The sequence below is a fragment of the Cryptomeria japonica genome, unplaced genomic scaffold, assembly GCF_030272615.1.
Source record: "Cryptomeria japonica unplaced genomic scaffold, Sugi_1.0 HiC_scaffold_759, whole genome shotgun sequence".
Taxonomy (NCBI): Eukaryota; Viridiplantae; Streptophyta; class Pinopsida; order Cupressales; family Cupressaceae; genus Cryptomeria; species Cryptomeria japonica.
In genome coordinates this window covers 40,691-50,600 of record NW_026729526.1, presented here as the reverse complement: position 1 = coordinate 50,600, position 9,910 = coordinate 40,691, and the positions used below count along the sequence as shown (strand labels likewise).

Sequence of the window (9,910 nt, the reverse complement as noted above, 5' to 3'; positions counted from 1 at the left end):
GCACGCCGCACCTTGGAGCACACATCGGAGCGCTCCCAGGTTCGCACCAGCGTTGCGCACCTTTGATGCGCTGCCTTCACTAATTTCCAGAAAAGGCAAAAAAAAACGATATTTTAAAATTTCCGTTCTGAAAGATAGTGAAAAAAATGGAACGCGGGTGCCATCTTGAGCCCTTCCTGATGCGCAGCCCAGGCAAGTTGTGCGCACCAAGGTGCCCACCCTGGCGGAGGTGCGCGCCCGGGGCAAACCGGGCTCCGACTTCGTGCACTGCATGGTGCCCACCAAGGCGCGCAACCCAGCCAAGGTGCCCACCGCAGCGAAGGTGCACGCGAGGTGCGCACCCGAGGTGCACACCCGGGGCAAACCGGGCTCCGACTTCGTGCACGCCGCACCTTGGAGCACACTTCAGAGCGCTCCTTGGTACGCACCAGGGCGCGCAACCCAGCCAAGGTGCTCACCCCGGCGAAGGTGCACGCGAGGTGCGCACCCGGGGCAAACCGGGCTCGGACTTCGTGCACGCCGCACCTTGGAGCACACATCGGAGCGCTCCCGGGTTCGCACCAGCATTGCGCACCTTTGATGCGCTGCCTTCACTAATTTCCAGAAAAGGCAAAAAAAAGAAAAAAATGAGATTTTAAAATTTCCGTTTTGAAAGATAGTGAAAAAAACGGAACGCGGGTGCCATCTTGAGCCCGCCCTGGTGTGCAGCCCAGGCAAGTTGTGCGCACCAAGGCACCCACCCTGGCCAAGGTGGGTCACGGGGTGGGTCCTAGGGTGGGTAACGGGGTGGGTACTAAGGTGCGTGCCAAGGTGGGTCATAGGGTGGGTGCCAAGGTGGGCACCAGGGTGGGTGTGCACCAACCCTAGCCAGGGTAGGTCACGGGGTGGTTGTCGGGGTGGGCGTCAAGGAGCCAAGGTGGGTGGCAAGTAGCCAAGTTGCGTGCCAAGGTGGGTGTCGGGGTGGGTGCCAAGGATCCAAGGTGGGTGCCAAGGAACCAAGGTGGGTGTCTGGGTGGGTGCCGAGGTGGGAGCCAGGGTGGGTCCCAAGGTGAGTGCAAAGGTGGGTGCCAGGGTCAAGGTGAGTGCCAATGTGGGTTCCAAGGTGCCAGGGTCAGGGTGAGTGCCAATGTGGGTTCAAAGGTGCTAAGTTGGGTGCGAGGTTGGGTGCGAGGGTGGGTGGGTGCCAAGGTGTGCTAGGTGGAAGCCCGGGTGGGTCGGCATCCCATGGGTGTCGAGTTGGGTGCCTGATGGGTGCTTCTTGTCAAGTTTTAGTCGTCGGGACTCATTTCGAGCCTTAGAGGTCGTTTCTTGTCCGGTTGCCCTGTCTTCGACCTGGGAACCCAATTTTGGTCCTCGGGTCCCATTTTTTTTTGTCTCGCATCCCACTTTTGGCCTGTGGCCTTTTCGGGGTCGATTCTCGTTTTGGGCATCAGAGCATGTTTCTTCTCCTAAAACCCAATATTTGTTTATTAAGTCTCGGAACACATTTTTGTTCTCGTGGACCCATCATGGGTCTTGGAACGCATTTGTGGTCCTTGGGTCCCATTTTGCATCCCGAAACTTGTGTTTTGGTGCTTGATCCCTATTTTGGGTGCCCACCTTGCACCAAGTGCGCACCCGGGGCAAACCGAGCGCCTTGGTGCACCGGGGCAAGATCGAGCGTGCACCCGAGGCGCCCCGAACATGCACCAAGGTGCACTCGGCCCACATGTGAGCGCAGGTCGTTGCGCCCGAGGTGGTGTGTGGGCACCGCGTTGCAGACGGGACACTGCACGCACACGACGCCCCCTCCAGGTGCACGCACGTAGGCCGGGCCGGGTGCACACCCGACGCCCTAGCAAGGTGCGCGCACCCGGGCAGGGCTCACACTTGGCGAACGGGGCGCACTTCGCGAGGGAGGGTGTGCACCTCGACGGGGGTGGGTGGCCGGGGTGGATTCGCACGTGGGTCGCGGTTTGCTAAGTACACACTGCGACAAGCTCATAACGGGTGCGATCATACCAGCGTTAGTGCACCGGATCCCATCAGAACTCCGCAGTTAAGCGCGCTTGGGCCGGAGTAGTACTGGGATGGGTGACCTCCCGGGAAGTCCCGGTGTTGCACCCTTTTTTAGTTTTTCGCCGGGCGTCGCAATGCTATTTGAATAAACCTTTTGCCCGTTTGCGTTCTCGTCGGGGCCGGGCCGGGCCGGGGTGCGCTGCCCGCACTACCGCGCGCGCGGGGGCGACACCGAGCGCGCACCCGAGGCGCCCCGAGCACACAGGCCACGGTGCAACCCGGGCGTTGTGCGCGCACCCCGGTGCGCCCGAGGTGCTGCGCGCGCACCCAGGTGAAATCGGTGTGCACCTCGGCCAGTGCGCGCTCGGTCGAGTCGCGCACGTTGGCCAAGGTGCACGGTGATGTTTCTTACTCTAAGGTTCCGCACCAGACGCCCGGGACAGGTGAGCGAAGCTGGGCGGGGCCGGGTGCGCGGCCGGGGCAGGTGCACGCAGCTGGAGAGAGCTTTGGAGCACACTTCGGAGCGCACCAATGATGCGCTCCATTCAAAAGTTTCCTGAAAAGGCAAAAAAAGTTGAGATTATAGAATTTCCCACTTGAGAGATTGTAAAAAAAAAAAATTTAAAATGAAGGAAACGCGGGTGCCAAGGTGTGCGCAGCCCAGCCAAGGTGTGCGCACCAAGGCGCCCACCCTGGCGAAGGTGCACGCAAGGTGCGCACCCGAGGCAAACCGGACAATTAACCCAACTTTCGACTTCGCGCGCACCTTGGAGCGCACTTCGGAGCGCTCCTTGGTGCGCACCAATCTTGGGCACCTCGGAGTGCACCATGGCGCCCACCAAGGTGCGCACCCGGGGCAAACCGAGCTCCGACTTCGTGCGCACCTTGGAGCGCACGAAAGGTGCGCACCATGGCGCCCACCAAGGTGCGCAGCCCAGCCAAGGCGTGCGCATCAAGGTGCGCACCCTGGCGAAGGTGCGCACCCGGGGCAAACCGAGCTCCGACTTCGTGCGCACCTTGGAGCGCACAAAAGGTGCGCAACCCAGCCAAGGTGTGCGCACCCCGGTCAAACCGAGCTCCGAATCGTGCGCACCAGAGGTGCACGCCATCGTGCGCACCTTGGAGCACACTTCGGAGCCCTCCTTGGTGCGCGCCGATGTTGCGCACCTCGGAGCGCACCCGGGGAAAACAATGCAATTAACCCGACTTTCGACTTCGTGGGCACCTCGGAGCGCTCTCGGGTTCGCACCTCGGAGCACACCGAGGTGCGCACCTTTGATGCGCTGCCTTCACCAATTTCCAGAAAAGGCAAGAAAACATTGAGAAGGTGTGCGCACCGAGGTGCCCACCCTGGCGAAGGTGCACGCGAGGTGCGCACCCGGGGCAAACCGGGCTCCGACTTCGTGCACGCCGCACCTTGGAGCACACTTCGGAGCGCTCCTTGGTGCGCACCAGGGCGCGCAACCCAGCCGAGGTGCCCACCCCGGCGAAGGTGCACGCGAGGTGCGCACCCGGGGCAAACCGGGCTCCGACTTCGTGCACGCCATGGTGCCCACCGCGGCGAAGGTGCACGCGAGGTGCGCACCCGGGGCAAACCGGGCTCCGACTTCGTGCACGCCGCACCTTGGAGCACACTTCGGAGCGCTCCTTGGTGCGCACCATGGTGCCCACCAGGGCGCGCAACCCCGCCGAAGGTGCACGCGAGGTGCGCACCCGGGGCAAACCGGGCTCCGACTTCGTGCACGCCGCACCTTGGAGCACACTTCGGAGCGCTCCTTGGTGCGCACCATGGTGCCCACCAGGGCGCGCAACCCCGCCGAAGGTGCACGCGAGGTGCGCACCCGGGGCAAACCGGGCTCCGACTTCGTGCACGCCATGGTGCGCACCGCGGCGAAGGTGCGCACCCGGGGCAAACCGGGCTCCGACTTCGTGCACGCCGCACCTTGGAGCACACTTCGGAGCGCTCCTTGGTGCGCACCAGGGCGCGCAACCCAGCCGAGGTGCCCACCCCGGCGAAGGTGCACGCGAGGTGCGTACCCGGGGCAAACCGGGCTCCGACTTCGTGCACGCCGCACCTTGGAGCACACTTCGGAGCGCTCCTTGGTGCGCACCATGGTGCCCACCAGGCCGCGCAACCCAGCCAAGGTGTGCGCACCAAGGTGCACGCGAGGTGCGCACCCGGGGCAAACCGGGGTCCGACTTCGTGCACGCCGCACCTTGGAGCACACATCGGGGCGCTCCCGGGTTCGCACCGGCGTTGCGCACCGTGGTGGGCACCTCGGAGCACACCAAGGTGGGCAGCGAGGTGCGCACCTTTGATGCGATGCCTTCACTAATTTCCATAAAAGGCAAAAAAAAAACGAGATTTTAAAATTTCCGTTTTGAAAGATAGTGAGAAAAAGGGAATGCTGGTGCCATCTTGAGCCCGCCCTGGTGCGCAGCCCAGCCAAGGTGTGCGCACCAAGGTGCCCACCCTGGCGAAGGTGCGCGCCCGGGCAATTAACCCAACTTCCAACTTCGCGCGCGCCAGGGTGGGAGCGCACCCAACAACCGGGCCTGGGAAGAGCCAATGCGAGAAACCCCACCAAACGCTCTGACAAAAAAAGAGGGGGCGCTCCAGTAACCCCGCTTCGGAGCGCACCCTGGGCAAACCCAGCCAAGGTGCCCACCCCGGCCAAGGTGCAGGCGAGGTGCGCACCCGGGGCAAACCGGGCTCCGACAACGTGCACGCCGCACCTTGGAGCACACTTCGTAGCGCTCCCGGGTGCGCACCTCAGAGCACACCAAGGTGGGCAGCGAGGTGCGCACCTTTGATGCGCTGCCTTCACTAATTTCCAGAAAAGGCAAAAAAAAAAGGAGATTTTAAAATTTCCGTTTTGAAAGATAGTGAAAAAAACGGAACGCGCGTGCCATCTTGAGCCCGCCCTGGTGCGCAGCCCAGGTAAGGTGCCCACCCTGGCAAAGGTGCGCACCCGGGCAATTAACCCTACTTCCGACTTCGTGCGCGCCAGGGTGGCAACCGGGCCTCGGAAGAGCCAATGCGAGAAACCCCACCAAACGCTCCGACAAAAAAAGAGGCGGCGCTCCAATAACCCCGCTTCGGAGCGCAGCCGGGGCAAACCCAGCCAAGGTGCCCACCCCGACGAAGGTGCACGCGAGGTGCGCACCCGGGGCAAACCGGGCTCCGACAACGTGCACGCAGCACCTTGGAGCACACTTCGAAGCACTCCCGGGTGCCCACCGGCGTTGCGCACCGTGGTGGGCAGCGAGGTGCGCACCTTTGATGCGCTGCCTTCACTAATTTCCAGAAAAAGGCAAAAAAAAATGAGATTTTAAAATTTCCGTTTTGAAAGATAGTGAAAAAAAAGGAACGCGGGTGCCATCTTGAGCCCGCCCTGGTGCGCAGCCCAGGCAAGGCATGCGCACCAAGGTGCCCACCCGAGGTGCACACCCGGGGCAAACCGGGCTCCGACTTCGTGCAGGCCGCACCTTGGAGCACACTTCGGAGCGCTCCTTGGTGCGCACCATGGTGCCCACCAGGGCGCGCAACCCAGCCAAGGTCTGCACACTAAGGTGCCCACCCCGGCGAAGGTGCACGCGAGGTGCGCACCCGGGGCAAACCGGGCTCCGACTTCGTGCACGCCATGGTGCCCACCGCGGCGAAGGTGCACGCGAGGTGCGCACCCGGGGCAAACCGGGCTCCGACTTCGTGCACGCCGCACCTTGGAGCACACTTCGGAGCGCTCCTTGGTGCGCACCATGGTGCCCACCAGGGCGCGCAACCCAGCCAAGGTGTGCGCACCAAGGTGCACGCGAGGTGCGCACCCGGGGCAAACCGGGGTCCGACTTCGTGCACGCCGCACCTTGGAGCACACATCGGAGCGCTCCCAGGTTCGCACCAGCGTTGCGCACCTTTGATGCGCTGCCTTCACTAATTTCCAGAAAAGGCAAAAAAAAACGATATTTTAAAATTTCCGTTCTGAAAGATAGTGAAAAAAACGGAACGCGGGTGCCATCTTGAGCCCTTCCTGGTGCGCAGCCCAGGCAAGTTGTGCGCACCAAGGTGCCCACCCTGGCGGAGGTGCGCGCCCGGGGCAAACCGGGCTCCGACTTCGTGCACTGCATGGTGCCCACCAAGGCGCGCAACCCAGCCAAGGTGCCCACCGCAGCGAAGGTGCACGCGAGGTGCACACCCGGGGCAAACCGGGCTCCGACTTCGTGCACGCCGCACCTTGGAGCACACTTCAGAGCGCTCCTTGGTGCGCACCAGGGCGCGCAACCCAGCCGAGGTGCCCACCCCGGCGAAGGTGCACGCGAGGTGCGCACCCGGGGCAAACCGGGCTCCGACTTCGTGCACGCCATGGTGCCCACCGCGGCGAAGGTGCGCACCCGGGGCAAACCGGGCTCCGACTTCGTGCACGCCGCACCTTGGAGCACACTTCGGAGCGCTCCTTGGTGCGCACCATGGTGCCCACCAGGCCGCGCAACCCAGCCAAGGTGTGCGCACCAAGGTGCACGCGAGGTGCGCACCCGGGGCAAACCGGGGTCCGACTTCGTGCACGCCGCACCTTGGAGCACACATCGGGGCGCTCCCGGGTTCGCACCGGCGTTGCGCACCGTGGTGGGCACCTCGGAGCACACCAAGGTGGGCAGCGAGGTGCGCACCTTTGATGCGATGCCTTCACTAATTTCCATAAAAGGCAAAAAAAAAACGAGATTTTAAAATTTCCGTTTTGAAAGATAGTGAGAAAAAGGGAATGCTGGTGCCATCTTGAGCCCGCCCTGGTGCGCAGCCCAGCCAAGGTTTGCGCACCAAGGTGCCCACCCTGGCGAAGGTGCGCGCCCGGGCAATTAACCCAACTTCCAACTTCGCGCGCGCCAGGGTGGGAGCGCACCCAACAACCGGGCCTGGGAAGAGCCAATGCGAGAAACCCCACCAAACTCTCTGACAAAAAAAGAGGGGGCGCTCCAGTAACCCCGCTTCGGAGCGCACCCTGGGCAAACCCAGCCAAGGTGCCCACCCCGGCCAAGGTGCAGGCGAGGTGCGCACCCGGGGCAAACCGGGCTCCGACAACGTGCACGCCGCACCTTGGAGCACACTTCGTAGCGCTCCCGGGTGCGCACCTCAGAGCACACCAAGGTGGGCAGCGAGGTGCGCACCTTTGATGCGCTGCCTTCACTAATTTCCAGAAAAGGCAAAAAAAAAAGGAGATTTTAAAATTTCCGTTTTGAAAGATAGTGAAAAAAACGGAACGCGCGTGCCATCTTGAGCCCGCCCTGGTGCGCAGCCCAGGTAAGGTGCCACCCTGGCAAAGGTGCGCACCCGGGCAATTAACCCTACTTCCGACTTCGTGCGCGCCAGGGTGGCAACCGGGCCTCGGAAGAGCCAATGCGAGAAACCCCACCAAACGCTCCGACAAAAAAAGAGGCGGCGCTCCAATAACCCCGCTTCGGAGCGCAGCCGGGGCAAACCAAGCCAAGGTGCCCACCCCGACGAAGGTGCACGCGAGGTGCGCACCCGGGGCAAACCGGGCTCCGACAACGTGCACGCAGCACCTTGGAGCACACTTCGAAGCACTCTCGGGTGCCCACCGGCGTTGCGCACCGTGGTGGGCAGCGAGGTGCGCACCTTTGATGCGCTGCCTTCACTAATTTCCAGAAAAAGGCAAAAAAAAATGAGATTTTAAAATTTCCGTTTTGAAAGATAGTGAAAAAAAAGGAACGCGGGTGCCATCTTGAGCCCGCCCTGGTGCGCAGCCCAGGCAAGGCATGCGCACCAAGGTGCCCACCCGAGGTGCACACCCGGGGCAAACCGGGCTCCGACTTCGTGCAGGCCGCACCTTGGAGCACACTTCGGAGCGCTCCTTGGTGCGCACCATGGTGCCCACCAGGGCGCACCCGAGGCAAACCGGGCTCCGACTTCGTGCACGCCGCACCTTGGAGCACACATCGGAGCGCTCCCAGGTTCGCACCAGCGTTGCGCACCTTTGATGCGCTGCCTTCACTAATTTCCAGAAAAGGCAAAAAAAAACGATATTTTAAAATTTTCGTTCTGAAAGATAGTGAAAAAAACGGAACGCGGGTGCCATCTTGAGCCCTTCCTGATGCGCAGCCCAGGCAAGTTGTGCGCACCAAGGTGCCCACCCTGGCGGAGGTGCGCGCCCGGGGCAAACCGGGCTCCGACTTCGTGCACTGCATGGTGCCCACCAAGGCGCGCAACCCAGCCAAGGTGCCCACCGCAGCGAAGGTGCACGCGAGGTGCGCACCCGAGGTGCACACCCGGGGCAAACCGGGCTCCGACTTCGTGCACGCCGCACCTTGGAGCACACTTCAGAGCGCTCCTTGGTACGCACCAGGGCGCGCAACCCAGCCAAGGTGCTCACCCCGGCGAAGGTGCACGCGAGGTGCGCACCCGGGGCAAACCGGGCTCGGACTTCGTGCACGCCGCACCTTGGAGCACACATCGGAGCGCTCCCGGGTTCGCACCAGCATTGCGCACCTTTGATGCGCTGCCTTCACTAATTTCCAGAAAAGGCAAAAAAAAGAAAAAAATGAGATTTTAAAATTTCCGTTTTGAAAGATAGTGAAAAAAACGGAACGCGGGTGCCATCTTGAGCCCGCCCTGGTGTGCAGCCCAGGCAAGTTGTGCGCACCAAGGCACCCACCCTGGCCAAGGTGGGTCACGGGGTGGGTCCTAGGGTGGGTAACGGGGTGGGTACTAAGGTGCGTGCCAAGGTGGGTCATAGGGTGGGTGCCAAGGTGGGCACCAGGGTGGGTGTGCACCAACCCTAGCCAGGGTAGGTCACGGGGTGGTTGTCGGGGTGGGCGTCAAGGAGCCAAGGTGGGTGGCAAGTAGCCAAGTTGCGTGCCAAGGTGGGTGTCGGGGTGGGTGCCAAGGATCCAAGGTGGGTGCCAAGGAACCAAGGTGGGTGTCTGGGTGGGTGCCGAGGTGGGAGCCAGGGTGGGTCCCAAGGTGAGTGCAAAGGTGGGTGCCAGGGTCAAGGTGAGTGCCAATGTGGGTTCCAAGGTGCCAGGGTCAGGGTGAGTGCCAATGTGGGTTCAAAGGTGCTAAGTTGGGTGCGAGGTTGGGTGCGAGGGTGGGTGGGTGCCAAGGTGTGCTAGGTGGAAGCCCGGGTGGGTCGGCATCCCATGGGTGTCGAGTTGGGTGCCTGATGGGTGCTTCTTGTCAAGTTTTAGTCGTCGGGACTCATTTCGAGCCTTAGAGGTCGTTTCTTGTCCGGTTGCCCTGTCTTCGACCTGGGAACCCAATTTTGGTCCTCGGGTCCCATTTTTTTTTGTCTCGCATCCCACTTTTGGCCTGTGGCCTTTTCGGGGTCGATTCTCGTTTTGGGCATCAGAGCATGTTTCTTCTCCTAAAACCCAATATTTGTTTATTAAGTCTCGGAACACATTTTTGTTCTCGTGGACCCATCATGGGTCTTGGAACGCATTTGTGGTCCTTGGGTCCCATTTTGCATCCCGAAACTTGTGTTTTGGTGCTTGATCCCTATTTTGGGTGCCCACCTTGCACCAAGTGCGCACCCGGGGCAAACCGAGCGCCTTGGTGCACCGGGGCAAGATCGAGCGTGCACCCGAGGCGCCCCGAACATGCACCAAGGTGCACTCGGCCCACATGTGAGCGCAGGTCGTTGCGCCCGAGGTGGTGTGTGGGCACCGCGTTGCAGACGGGACACTGCACGCACACGACGCCCCCTCCAGGTGCACGCACGTAGGCCGGGCCGGGTGCACACCCGACGCCCTAGCAAGGTGCGCGCACCCGGGCAGGGCTCACACTTGGCGAACGGGGCGCACTTCGCGAGGGAGGGTGTGCACCTCGACGGGGGTGGGTGGCCGGGGTGGATTCGCACGTGGGTCGCGGTTTGCTAAGTACACACTGCGACAAGCTCATAAC

The 9,910-nt window shown here is 62.3% G+C and overlaps 1 non-coding gene across 1 annotated transcript; it reads left to right on the top strand.

Moving 5' to 3' along the window:
- Positions 1–1,987: 1,987 nt before the first annotated feature.
- Positions 1,988–2,106, top strand: LOC131872760 (5S ribosomal RNA). The gene has a single exon (XR_009370847.1). It is a non-coding gene; the product is annotated as a 5S ribosomal RNA (ribosomal RNA).
- The last annotated feature ends 7,804 nt before the right edge of the window (positions 2,107–9,910 follow it).